At 38.3% G+C, this 13,884-nt stretch overlaps 3 pseudogenes; all 3 read left to right on the top strand.

The window, feature by feature from the left end:
• The first annotated feature begins 295 nt into the window (after window positions 1–295).
• On the top strand, window positions 296–1,776 carry LOC141714274 (heat shock cognate 70 kDa protein-like; annotated as a pseudogene).
• A 529-nt stretch (window positions 1,777–2,305) lies between these two features.
• LOC141723497 (heat shock cognate 70 kDa protein-like) lies at window positions 2,306–9,233 on the top strand (annotated as a pseudogene).
• A 622-nt stretch (window positions 9,234–9,855) lies between these two features.
• On the top strand, window positions 9,856–11,575 carry LOC141723487 (heat shock cognate 70 kDa protein-like; annotated as a pseudogene).
• The last annotated feature ends 2,309 nt before the right edge of the window (window positions 11,576–13,884 follow it).

Raw genomic sequence — 13,884 nt, 5'->3', positions numbered from 1 at the left:
CTCTCTCAAGAAAGAAGCTAAGTTCTAAAACAAGAACTTAGAGATTTTGTAGCAAAACACTGCTTGATTTTTAATATAAAATTAAGTGAGTTTTGAAGATCTTTGTTTTACATATTTGCTGAGCTATTTATGTTTAACATCCATTCTACTAAATCATTAACAACAACCAACTGCTAAAGTCTAAGTCGATCGAAAATCAAACATTTAAGCCAAAACACATTCACCCCCCTCCCCTCTGTGTTCTATTCATACCTAACAACCAACTGCTAAAGCCTAAGTCGATCGAAAATCAAATATGAAGGAAATTGCTGAAGATTATCTCGGAAAGAAAGTGAAGAATGCTGTTGTTACTGTACCTGCACATTTTAACAACTCGCAAAGACAAGCTACCAAAGATGCAGCTACAATAGCTGGACTTAATGTGTTGCGGCTCCTTGTTGAGCCGACAGCTGCTGCAGTTGCTTATGGTATTGACAAAAATCTTACAAGTAGTTCGGCAGGAGAGAAAGTTGTCCCTATTTTTGATCTCGGAGGGGGTACTTTTGATGTTTCTCTTCTTAAAATTAAAAAGGATAATTTTGAAGTACTAGCTACTGCGGGCAACACTCACCTTGGTGGTGAGGATTTTGATAACCGTATGTTAAACTATTTTGTCGAGGAGTTCAAGAGGAAGCATAGAAAGGACATTACTCGAAATGCTAAATCTCTTAGAAGATTGAGGAACGAATGTGAAAAGGCGAAAAGAATTATCTCACATAATGCCGTAACAACTATTGATGTAGATTCTTTGTATGGAGGAATTGATCACTCCACAAAAGTAACTCGTGCCAAATTTGAGGATTTAAACTTGGATCTTTTCAGAAGTTGTTTGGATACTGTGGAGGATTGTCTGAAGGATGCAAAGATGGACAAGAGCAGTGTCCATGATGTTGTGCTCGTGGGTGGATCTACTAGAATTCCAAAAATACAACAACTACTGCATCAGTTTTTTGATGGGAAGGAACTATGTAAGAACATAAATCCAGATGGGCCGTTGCCTACGGTGCTGCTGTTCAAGCTGCTACATTAAGTGGGGAGAGTAATCAGAAAATCAAGAACTTGGTTCTGCTTGACGCTACTCCTCTGTCTCTTGGGGTTGAAGTCAAGGGCGAACTGATGTCTGTAATTATTCCAAGGAACACAACTATTCCTAATTCCATGCAAGAAAATTTCTACACATGTAGTGATGATCAAGAATCTGTTATGGTCTGCCTTTTCGAGGGTGAGAGAACAAGAACCAGCGACAACAATTTACTTGGAGAATTTGAACTATATGGCCTGCCTCCCGGCCCAACGGGTAAAGTTGAGATTTCAGTGACTTTTACAATCGATGCTAATGGGGTACTGAATGTTTCTGCTGAGAATAGGGATTCTGGAATGAAAAACAGCATTAAAATCAAGAAAAGAGGAACCCTTACGAGGTCGGAGATTGAAAGAATGGTAAGAGATTCTGAACAATTCAAGGCCGAAGATGAGGAGTTCAGGAGAAAGGTTAGGGTAATGCAGGCATTTGAGAATTACATATACTACGTGAGGGACGATACCGAAAGAAATTACAGGCTTAAAGCTTCTGTTAAGAAGTTGATAAACTATTCAGTCAAGGAGGCTATCGAGTGGTTAAATGCAAACCCAAATACTGAGATTTATGAGTATGAGTACAAGAAGCAGCAATTTGAAGAAATGTGCAATCAACTCATTCCTGGCATTGCAGGCTTCAGGATTGAAGAAATTGAATAACCACGCTATATATAGATTACTACATAGTTTACAAAATAGTTAAAACCTCTGAACTTTCTTCCATAAATTACTATATAATATGCTTTTGTGTTTCACTTCGGTCTGAATATGGTATGTATAAAATCCAACCTGGAACTCATTCAAGTTTATGTAAACGTCAAAAGCAAAAAATATCACATTCAGTTAGATCCATTACAGTCCAAACCGAATGCAAACCTATCACGCCATGCCTGGTCTGTCTTGATTTTTGGTTGTTTGCTCCACCCTTAAAATACGATTTTACAAGAATTCTAAATGTTTTTTTGTTAAACACAAAAGCAACATAAAAAAATTCAAAAATTACACCATACAGATAATAAAATAAAAATTCGTAAAATGACGTGCAATAGACCGGTCATAAGTTTTAATACTATTGTTCGACATGACTGTAAAATGTCACAATAAATATACTGAATATTTCAGTATTTTTATGTAAATGAAAAAACTTATAGCATACAAAGAGTTGTTAGAGTTACTAAGCACTGGAAAGTCAGAAAGTGCAATCAAACTGTTGCACTTCTCCATAATGTGGACTGAGTTTATAAAGCTTACAGTACTACCAGTAAATATCTTGCAGATATCTTCGGTCGCTGCAACATACTGATATACGCTTGCATGTAAAAATGGCCAATACAGATGAAGTGGCCGTTGGAATCGATCTAGGCACAACATACTCGTGTGTTGGAGTTTGGCAAAATGATAGAGTTGAAATCATCGCAAATGATCAGGGAAATCGTACTACTCTATCATGTGTTGCTTTCACTGATACGGGGCGTTTCATTGGCGATGCTGCTAGAAATCAGGCCGCTCTTAATCCTGTCAACACTGTCTTTGGTACAGATTATATAAATTTTTGGAGTTTCGCTTGAAGTATCTTTCCTTTTTTTACATTGTCAATAGCTTTGTATACTATAATTTTGTACATTTAAACAACACTACTAGAAAAATATCAATAAACATCGGTTCTGCTGATGTTAAAAAATCCCTTTAACTGTTAAGTTTAGTCAAATAATTGTCCTGTTTTTCAGCATTGTTTTCTAGTAGTCGTTAGTTTTGTGTTAGTTTGAGTCAGTCAAGTTTGTTTCCTGATTTGTAGCACTAGTTGCTTAGTTCTAGCAGTAGTGGGTAGCGCACTAGTTTCTATCTATTTATTCAGTTGTTTTTCATCATCAATAATACAAGTTATTGTTCTCAGAGTTGTTATCTACTTCTAAATTTAACACTTGGTATCAGAGCGGTAACCTGAAAGAAGATGGGTTCAGAAGCCAGTTTTATGGGAGCCTCCATTCCTAAGTTCGACGGTGACTACGATCATTGGAGTATGGTCATGAAGAATCTCCTTCGATCCAAGGAGTATTGGATTGCTGTTGAATCAGGCTACACAGAACCAGAGAGCAGGAACAAGATGTCAGCAGCGAAGATCACGAGTCTGGAGGAGATGAAACTGAAGGATTTGAAGGCTAAGAATTACTTATTTCAGTCGCTTGATAAGTCAATTCTTAAGATAATCACTCAGAAGGAAACGTCTAAACAGCTCTGGGACTCTATGAAGCTGAAGTGTCAAGGAAATAATCGTGTGAAAAGGGCTCAACGCAATCGCTTGCGACGGGATTTTGAGGTCTTGGCAATGAAGCAGGGTGAATCGATCACAGACTACTTTGGAAGAGTAATGATGGTAGCAAACGACATGAGGAATTATGGGGAAAAGGTGGATGATGTCAAGATCGTTGAGAAGATCTTAAGAACTCTTACAGACAAGTGGAACTATATTGTTTGTTCCATTGAGGAAGCCAAGGACATAGATCAACTATCTGTGGATGCCTTGCAAAGCTCTCTGCTTGTTCATGAGCAGAAGTTCAAAGGAAGTGGAGAAGATGAACATGCCTTGAAGGTGACTCATGGTGAGAAATATGGTGGAAGGGGACTGCGTTCTACTTTTTGAGGAGGTCGAGGACAAGGCAGAGGCAGAGGTCGCCAATCATGGAACAAAGAAACTGTTGAGTGTTACAAGTGTCATAAACTTGGGCACTTTCAGTACGAATGTCAAGCAAATTATGCAGGTTTGGAAGAATCAGAAGAAATGGTACTAATAGCGTATGTTGATGGGCTTGGAGGTGAACAAGATGTTGCATGGTATATTGATTCGGGTTGTAGCAATCACATGTGTGGAGACTCATCTTTATTCTGTGATCTGGAAGAAGGGCTAAACAAGGTGGTTAGATTGGGGAATTCCACAAGCATGAATGTTGGTGGAAAAGGAAGTGTTCGATTGAATATCAAATGAGTTAATCATCTGGTTCAAGATGTGTTTAATGTGCCTGGGTTGAAGAACAATCTTCTTTCTGTTGGACAGCTGCAAGAGAAGGGCTTGTCTGTGCTAATACAATCAAATGAGTGTCGAATTTATCACAACACAAAGGGCTTAGTTTTCAAAACCACCATGACAGCAAATCGGATGTTTGTGTTGTTTTCGAAATCTCAGTCACTCAAGGAAGAAAAAGAAGATTGTTTTCAAGCAATCACTGAAGACATGACTCATCTCTGGCACCGAAGATTTGGTCACCTCAACTACAAAGGATTGCAGACTTTGCAAACAAAAGGCATGGTACGAGGCTTACCAATTTTTCTGCCAGTGACAAGGTGTGCACTGATTGTCTAAAAGGAAAACAGCATCGAGATGTCATTCCAAAAAGAAGCACATGGAGAGCATCAGTCAAGTTGGAATTAATTTATGCTGACATTTGTGGTCCAATCTCTCCAATTTCAGAAGGCAAAAAGAGGTACTTTATCAGTTTTATTGATGACTATAGTAGGAAAGCATGGGTTTACTTTCTTGCCTATAAATCAGATGCTTTCAATATCTTTAAGTTATATAAAGCTTTGGTTGAAAAAGAAGCGGGTGGAGGTGTGTCTATCAAATGTCTCAGAACAGATCGTGGTGGTGAATTCAACTCAGATGAGTTCAAGGAATACTGTGCAGTGAATGGGATCAAGAGACAATTAACGGCGGCATACACACCACAACAGAATGGCGTTGCGGAGCGTAAGAATAGAACTGTGATGAATATGGTAAGGAGCTTATTGATTGAGAAAAATGTTCCAAGGAAGTTCTGGGCTGAGGCAGTGAACTGGGCATTCTATGTTCTTAATAGATGTCCTACAGTGTCAGTAAAGGAAATAACGCCGGAGGAAGCTTGGTGTGGAATGAAGCCGTCAGTCAAGCATTTCAGAATTTTTGGCTGTATAGCACATGTTCATGTACCAGACGCACGACGAACAAAACTTGAAGACAAGAGTACCTGCTGTGTTCTTTTTGGCGAAAGTGAAGAATCTAAGGCATATCGCCTGTACGATCCCACCTCTAAGAGAATTATTGTCAGTCGGGATGTTGTCTTTGAAGAAGATGCCCAATGGGATTGGAGAAGGGGCACTGAAGATGACAGCATATTTGATGTGGAATGGGAAGATAACACAAGTGAAAAGGAGGAGCAAACCACTGCTGTGAATGAAGACGACAACATAGGTGGTGGTAGTGACGATGGAAATGCAGTCTCTCCTGTCATAGCAGCTCGAAACCGAAGAGCTCCGGGTTGGATGGATAACTATGTCTCTGGTGAAGGTCTTTCTGACGAAGAAGGCGAGGATGAGGAACAAACTCATTTAGTCCTGTTCACTCATGTTACTACAACTGATCCTACTTTTTTTATGAGGCAGTTAAAGATGAGAAATGGAGGACAACCATGGATATTAAAATAAGCTCTATTGAGAAGAATAAAATATGGGATCTCATGGAACTTCCGGCAGGAGCAAAGAAAATAGGGGTCAAATGGGTATATAAGACTAAGCTAAATGAGCTGGGAGAGGTGCAAAAATACAGGGCTCGTTTAGTCGCAAAAGGGTATGCTCAGGAATACGGAATTGACTATAAAGAAGTGTATGCTCCTGTGGCTCGTATGGACACAGTTCGAATGATCTTGGCTCTTGCTGCACAAAGGGGTTGGTGCGTGTTTCAGCTGGACGTCAAGTCAGCCTTTCTTCATGGGAAGTTAATAGAAAGTGTATATGTGGAGCAGCCGAAGGGCTATGAAATAAAGGATGAGGAACATAAGGTATATAAGCTTAACAAAGCTTTATACGGACTCAAGCAGGCACCACGGGCATGGTTCAGCCGCATTAAATCATATTTCAGGAAAGAAGGTTTTAAGAAGGAGGATAGTGAGCAAACTTTGTTTACCAAGGTTGAACAAGGTAAATATTTGATCATTAGTTTGTATGTTGACGATCTAATATTTACAGGGGATGATGAACGCATGATATCTGATTTTAAGAGCTCGATGATGAGGGAGTTTGAGATGACAGATTTGGGTAAAATGAGGTATTTTATGGGTATTGAGGTGATGCAGTTCGATGGTGGTATATTTATTAGTCAAGCAAAATATGTGGTGGAAGTATTGCGTAGATTTGGAATGGAGCACTGTAATCCTGTTGGAAATCCAATGGTTCCAGGAATAAAAATCTCAAAGGATGAACATGGTGATGAGATGGATGGTTTGTTATTTAAGAAAATGATCGGAAGTCTAATGTATTTGACGGCTACAAGGCCGGATATAATGTATGTTGTGAGTCTACTCAGCAGGTACATGTCAAGACCTACAGGAGTTCACTACGAGGCAGCAAAAAGGATTCTACGTTACTTACAGGGTACTTCAAAGTTTGGCATTTTCTATAAAAGGAATGGAAACCATGAGTTGATTGGCTTTACTGATAGTGATTATGCTGGATCACTGGAGGATAGAAGAAGCACTTCAGGCTATATTTTTATTCTAAGTGGAGCTGCAGTAGCTTGGTCCTCTCGAAAACAACAAATAGTAACTTTGAGCACAACAGAAGCTGAGTTCGTAGCAGCTGCAGGAAGTAGTTGTCAAGCAATATGGATGCAAAGAGTGTTGAAAAAGATAGGTTACAAAGGTAGTGAAACCACTCTTATTTTCTGTGATAACAGCTCAACAATTAAGCTGTCTAAAAATCCGGTGATGCATGGAAAAAGCAAGCACATTGATGTGCGCTATCATTTCTTGAGGGAGCTTGTGAACGATGGAATTATGCAGCTTCAGTTCTGTGGTACAAGGCATCAGATTGCAGACATTCTTACTAAACCACTCAAATTGGAGTTGTTTCGAGAGCTGAGAAAGAAGCTTGGTGTTTGTGAATTTCCAGGAGGTAACTAGCTGCAGCTGCAGTCTAGTTCAAGGGAGGGAATGTTAAGTTTAGTCAAATAATTGTCCTATTTTTCAGCATTGTTTTCTAGTAGTCGTTAGTTTTGTGTTAGTTTGAGTCAGTCAAGTTTGTTTCCTGATTTGTAGCACTAGTTGCTTAGTTCTAGCAGTAGTGGGTAGCGCACTAGTTTCTATCTATTTATTCAGTTGTTTTTCATCATCAATAATACAAGTTATTGTTCTCAGAGTTGTTATCTACTTCTAAATTTAACATTAACATCGGTCACCAATGCAACTGATGTTAAAGGGGTGATGTCTATTGACTGTTTTCTTGTAGTGCAATTGTTAGGTGTAATTCACTTTTGTATTATTGTATGAGCTTTGTGCAAATATTTGAAAGCGCAGACCGATGGTTTTTACGTGAGAATTGGGCTCATGCGTGATGGCGCCTAATTTTGTATTTACACTGATGTTTTTCAGATGCCAAAAGGTTGATCGGAAGGAGATTCCTTGATTCAACAGTACAAAGTGACATGAAGCTCTGGCCATTTAAGGTTATTTGTGATCATGATAACAAACCTAAAATAGTTGTCAATTATAAGGTGTGGAGAAAAAATTCTCACCTGAGGAGTTGTCTTCAATGGTTCTTCTTAAGATGAAGCAAATTACCGAAGATTACCTTGGAAAGAAAGTAGTGAATGCTGTTGTTACCATCCCTGCATACTTTAATGACTCACAGAGACAGGCTACAAAAGATGCAGCAACAATAGCTGGCCTCAACGTGTTGCGTCTCCTTGTTGAGCCGACAGCTGCTGCAGTCGCTTACGGTCTTGACAAAAATCTTACAAATAGTTCAGCAGGAGAGAAAACTGTGCTTATATTCGACCTTGGTGGTGGTACTTTTGATGTTTCTCTTCTCAAAATCAAAAAAGATATTTTTGAAGTCCTGGCTACCGCTGGCAACACTCACCTTGGTGGTGAGGACTTTGACGATCGTTTGCTAAATCATTTTGTTGAGGAATTTAAAAGGAAGCATAAAAAGGACATCAGTAACAATGCTAAATCTTTAAGAAGATTGAGAAATGCTTGTGAAAAGGCGAAGAGAATATTGTCACATAATGCTATGACAACTATTGATGTGGATTCTTTGTACGATAGAATCGATTACAGCACAAAAATTATGCGTGCTAGATTTGAGGATTTAAACTTGGATATGTTCAGAAGTTGTTTGGAAACTGTGGAGAAGTGTCTTGTAGATGCGGGGATGGACAAGAACAGTGTTCATGATGTTGTACTTGTGGGTGGATCTACTAGAATTCCAAAAGTGCAAGATCTGTTGCAGCAGTTTTTCGATAGGAAGGATCTCTGCAAGAACATAAACCCTGATGAGGCTGTTGCCTATGGTGCTGCTGTTCAAGCTGCTATATTAAGTGGGGAGGGTAATCAAAATATCAAGAATTTGGTTCTGTATGATGTTACTCCTTTGTCTCTTGGCCTTGCAGTCAAAGGTGCACTGATGTCTGTTATTATTCAGAGGAACACAACTCTTCCCAATTCAATGCAAAAAGTGTTTCGTACTCGTAAAGATGATCAAGAATCCGTTCAGATCAGTGTTTATGAGGGTGAGAGAGCAAGAACGGAAGATAACAATTTACTCGGAGAGTTTGAACTATCTGGCCTGCCACCTGGCCCAAGAGGTAAAGTTAAAGTTTGTATAACCTTCACAATAGATGCTAATGGTGTATTAAATGTTTCTGCTGAGAATAAGGATACTGGAAAGCAAAACAGCATAAAAATCAACAATAGAGGAACGCTCAGGAAGGCGGAGGTTGAAAGAATGATAAGGGACGCTGAATAGTTCAAGGCAGAGGACGAGAAGGTCTTGAAAAAGATCAAGGCAGTGCAGGCAATTGAAAATTATGTATACAAAGTGAGGGACAACATTGAAGGAAATTACAAGCTTGAAGCTTCTGTTAAGAAGACTATAAGTACTTCTATCAAGGAGGTTATTGAGTGGATAGATGCAAACCCAAGTGCCGAATTTTACGAGTATGAATACAAGGAACAACAGTTTGAAGCAATTTGCAATCAACTCATTCCTGGCATTGCAGGCATCAGGATTGATGAAATCATATGACTTCCTTTTAAAGTTGCAAGATTGAAATATTTTTTGTGTTTGGATTTTAAAATTACTTTCACGTATTTGAGTTTCTCCTAGGCATCAGATTGCAGACATTCTTACTAAACCACTCAAATTGGAGTTGTTTCGAGAGCTGAGAAAGAAGCTTGGTGTTTGTGAATTTCCAGGAGGTAACTAGCTGCAGCTGCAGTCTAGTTCAAGGGAGGGAATGTTAAGTTTAGTCAAATAATTGTCCTGTTTTTCAGCATTGTTTTCTAGTAGTCGTTAGTTTTGTGTTAGTTTGAGTCAGTCAAGTTTGTTTCCTGATTTGTAGCACTAGTTGCTTAGTTCTAGCAGTAGTGGGTAGCGCACTAGTTTCTATCTATTTATTCAGTTGTTTTTCATCATCAATAATACAAGTTATTGTTCTCAGAGTTGTTATCTACTTCTAAATTTAACATTTACATCGGTCACCAATGCAACTGATGTTAAAGGGGTGATGTCTATTGACTGTTTTCTTGTAGTGCAATTGTTAGGTGTAATTCACTTTTGTATTATTGTATGAGCTTTGTGTAAATATTTGAAAGCGCAGACCGATGGTTTTTACGTGAGAATTGGGCTCATGCGTGATGGCACCTAATTTTGTATTTACACTGATGTTTTTCAGATGCCAAAAGGTTGATCGGAAGGAGATTCCTTGATTCAACAGTACAAAGTGACATGAAGCTCTGGCCATTTAAGGTTATTTGTGATCATGATAACAAACCTAAAATAGTTGTCAATTATAAGGTGTGGAGAAAAAATTCTCACCTGAGGAGTTGTCTTCAATGGTTCTTCTTAAGATGAAGCAAATTACCGAAGATTACCTTGGAAAGAAAGTAGTGAATGCTGTTGTTACCATCCCTGCATACTTTAATGACTCACAGAGACAGGCTACAAAAGATGCAGCAACAATAGCTGGCCTCAATGTGTTGTGTCTCCTTGTTGAGCCGACAGCTGCTGCAGTCGCTTACGGTCTTGACAAAAATCTTACAAATAGTTCAGCAGGAGAGAAAACTGTGCTTATATTCGACCTTGGTGGTGGTACTTTTGATGTTTCTCTTCTCAAAATCAAAAAAGATATTTTTGAAGTCCTGGCTACCGCTGGTAACACTCACCTTGGTGGTGAGGACTTTGACGATCGTTTGCTAAATCATTTTGTTGAGGAATTTAAAAGGAAGCATAAAAAGGACATCAGTAACAATGCTAAATCTTTAAGAAGATTGAGAAATGCTTGTGAAAAGGCGAAGAGAATATTGTCACATAATGCTATGACAACTATTGATGTGGATTCTTTGTACGATAGAATCGATTACAGCACAAAAATTACGCGTGCTAGATTTGAGGATTTAAACTTGGATATGTTCAGAAGTTGTTTGGAAACTGTGGAGAAGTGTCTTGTAGATGCGGGGATGGACAAGAACAGTGTTCATGATGTTGTACTTGTGGGTGGATCTACTAGAATTCCAAAAGTGCAAGATCTGTTGCAGCAGTTTTTCGATAGGAGGGATCTCTGCAAGAACATAAACCCTGATGAGGCTGTTGCCTATGGTGCTGCTGTTCAAGCTGCTATATTAAGTGGGGAGGGTAATCAAAATATCAAGAATTTGGTTCTGTATGATGTTACTCCTTTGTCTCTTGGCCTTGCAGTCAAAGGTGCACTGATGTCTGTTATTATTCCGAGGAACACAACTTTTCCCAATTCAATGCAAAAAGTGTTTCGTACTCGTAAAGATGATCAAGAATCCGTTCAGATCAGTGTTTATGAGGGTGAGAGAGCAAGAACGGAAGATAACAATTTACTCGGAGAGTTTGAACTATCTGGCCTGCCACCTGGCCCAAGAGGTAAAGTTAAAGTTTGTATAACCTTCACAATAGATGCTAATGGTGTATTAAATGTTTCTGCTGAGAATAAGGATACTGGAAAGCAAAACAGCATAAAAATCAACAATAGAGGAACGCTCAGGAAGGCGGAGGTTGAAAGAATGATAAGGGACGCTGAATAGTTCAAGGCAGAGGACGAGAAGGTCTTGAAAAAGATCAAGGCAGTGCAGGCAATTGAGAATTATGTATACAAAGTGAGGGACAACATTGAAGGAAATTACAAGCTTGAAGCTTCTGTTAAGAAGACTATAAGTACTTCTATCAAGGAGGTTATTGAGTGGATAGATGCAAACCCAAGTGCCGAATTTTACGAGTATGAATACAAGGAACAGCAGTTTGAAGCAATTTGCAATCAACTCATTCCTGGCATTGCAGGCATCAGGATTGATGAAATCATATGACTTCCTTTTAAAGTTGCAAGATTGAAATATTTTTTGTGTTTGGATTTTAAAATTACTTTCACGTATTTGAGTTTCTCCTATGTGGGTAGCTGTTGGTTTAATTGTTTGTCGAAATGCAGTTTCTGTTGCTAGTAGTTTCTGATATCACATAGTTGATATTCTGTCCTACATCAAACTTATTACATTGTTTTATAATAATTAGGATCTATGATGGCTTACCTAAACTAACATTCTGTACTCTAATTATTACCTTAACTACTGGGTTACATACTCCAATTGTTGAAGAAAATGTTCCGGCCACCCCCTTTTTTTGGTACTGTCCACAGAATGTCTCAATCAAACATTCACAATTTACAGAAAACAATGTTTGTTTTCTAGCCTGTGGCTGTCCATGTAATTTTCCTTTCAACATTTGGGTTGCATTTTAAATATGTGAAGTGAAACAGCAGAGTTGGAATCGAAAGCAAAAAATGGAAGCTATATCACCACAAGTCCACAACAGGTTAGGAGTTAGGATCACATCTATATCTTCACTGATCAAACATTATAACAAAGTAGATGGCACACTGATTTATCCGTGGGAACTGGGAACCCGTAAGGGGGATAAAAAAACCAACTCTTCGACGAGACAAATTTAAATGGTACTTCTCGTCCAAAGTATTGGTCTACCAATTGGAGATGCAAAAGCAATTTTTATGATTAGAGCTGGTTGCAGTGTTTGTAGGATAGACAGAGGAAGATGGGCAGGTCTCTTGGTTTCTCTATAGACATCGGTTTTTAAATTATTTTACATCAGTCCAGAACCGATGTCTATTGACGTTTTTCCAGTAGTGCTATAGCATTAGCTCGTTACATAAGTAACACAAATAATGATATTGGAGACTTATAATAGTTGACCATCATTAAATTGCTGTGTTAAGACTGGATCATAATCTATTGAGCATAAGGAGCACGTGGTTACACCACCTGTCAACTTGACACAGCCTGGCAATTCGTGACAACACATCACCAGCAACACCAGCAAGTTGTTGCTTCATTTCTTTCTATTTATAGAAATGTAACAAACTCTAGGCTTGGTTGGAATCTGTATATATAGAGAATTAGTTAGGCTTGTTTTTCAATCTAGTTTTTTTACATAATCTGAAAATACAATGTATAGTCTTCTTCTTCTGATTGAATGTAAAATCTAGTTTCTCCGTTGTTGTTCTTGAGTATTTGAGATGCATTCTGCTAAAACTAACATGGTATCAGAGCTTTTGATGAAGATCTCAACGTTCATCAATGATTAGTTCTGTATTTTCTCTCCGTCTTTTCATCGAACACCTGCAGATCCAAGGTGTTTTCTGTTCTAAACTCCTAAAAAATTGTTTGATTCAGTGAAATTAGTTGCAAATTTGTTTAGAAAAGTAATTGTTGCTCCGATTTGTCCTGATTACTTGATTGATAGAGATAGTTTGCTGATTGATTCGCTGTCTTTGCTCGATATAATCCTTTTTCTGCATCAAAAATGGCTGAAACTGAGACTACTGTTGTTCAATCAAATCTTGATCCATCAAGTATGTATTACATTCATCCTTCTGATGCTAATACAACTCAACTTGTTTCTGTTAAGTTTAATGGAAACAACTTTAATAACTGGAAAAGATCAATGATGTTGATTTTATCTGCAAAGAACAAGTTAAGTTTTGTTAATGGAACACTCATTCCACCTGAGATAACCTCTACTGATTATAACGCTTGGGAACGATGTAACTCTCTAGTTATTTTATGGATTTTGTTCAATCTTGACGAAACAATTGCGAGAAGTGTCTTGTTTCTTAAAACTGCAAGATCGATCTGGAAAGACCTAGAGGAAAGGTTTGGAACATCTTCAATTACAGAATTGTACTCTTTGGAGCAAGAACTGATTGAGATTTCTCAGAATACACAATCTGTCTCTGAGTTTTACACAAGACTCAAAACAGTGTGGGATAGTATAGATGATGTTGATCCTACTCCTGTTTGCACTTGTGAGAAATGCACCTGTGAACTGGGGCAGAAATTCTTGAAGAAGCAGCAAGAACGAAGGCTGTTACAGTTTCTGCTCAAGCTGAATGATAAATATAGTGTTGTTCGAGGCCACATTATGATGATGAATCCACTACCAACAGTATCTCAAGCCTACAGGCTAGTAGCTCAAGAAGAAAATCACAAAGATTTATCTCAATTATCTTTTTAATCAGAGAGTGTAGCATTTGTTGCTGATAAGAGGAACTATATCTCATACAACTCTCAAAGGTTTCATCCTCAGAATTCTCAGAATTTTCAGAATTCACAGAGCTCTCAGAATATGTCACAGAATAATCAGAAATTTCGACCTCAAACCTTTACTCAGAATCATTCTCAAAGTTTTATGTCAAAACGACCATCT

The sequence above is a fragment of the Apium graveolens genome, chromosome 1, assembly GCF_009905375.1.
Source record: "Apium graveolens cultivar Ventura chromosome 1, ASM990537v1, whole genome shotgun sequence".
In the NCBI taxonomy this organism is placed as follows: domain Eukaryota; kingdom Viridiplantae; phylum Streptophyta; class Magnoliopsida; order Apiales; family Apiaceae; genus Apium; species Apium graveolens.
This window is presented reverse-complemented; position numbering and strand designations above follow the sequence as displayed.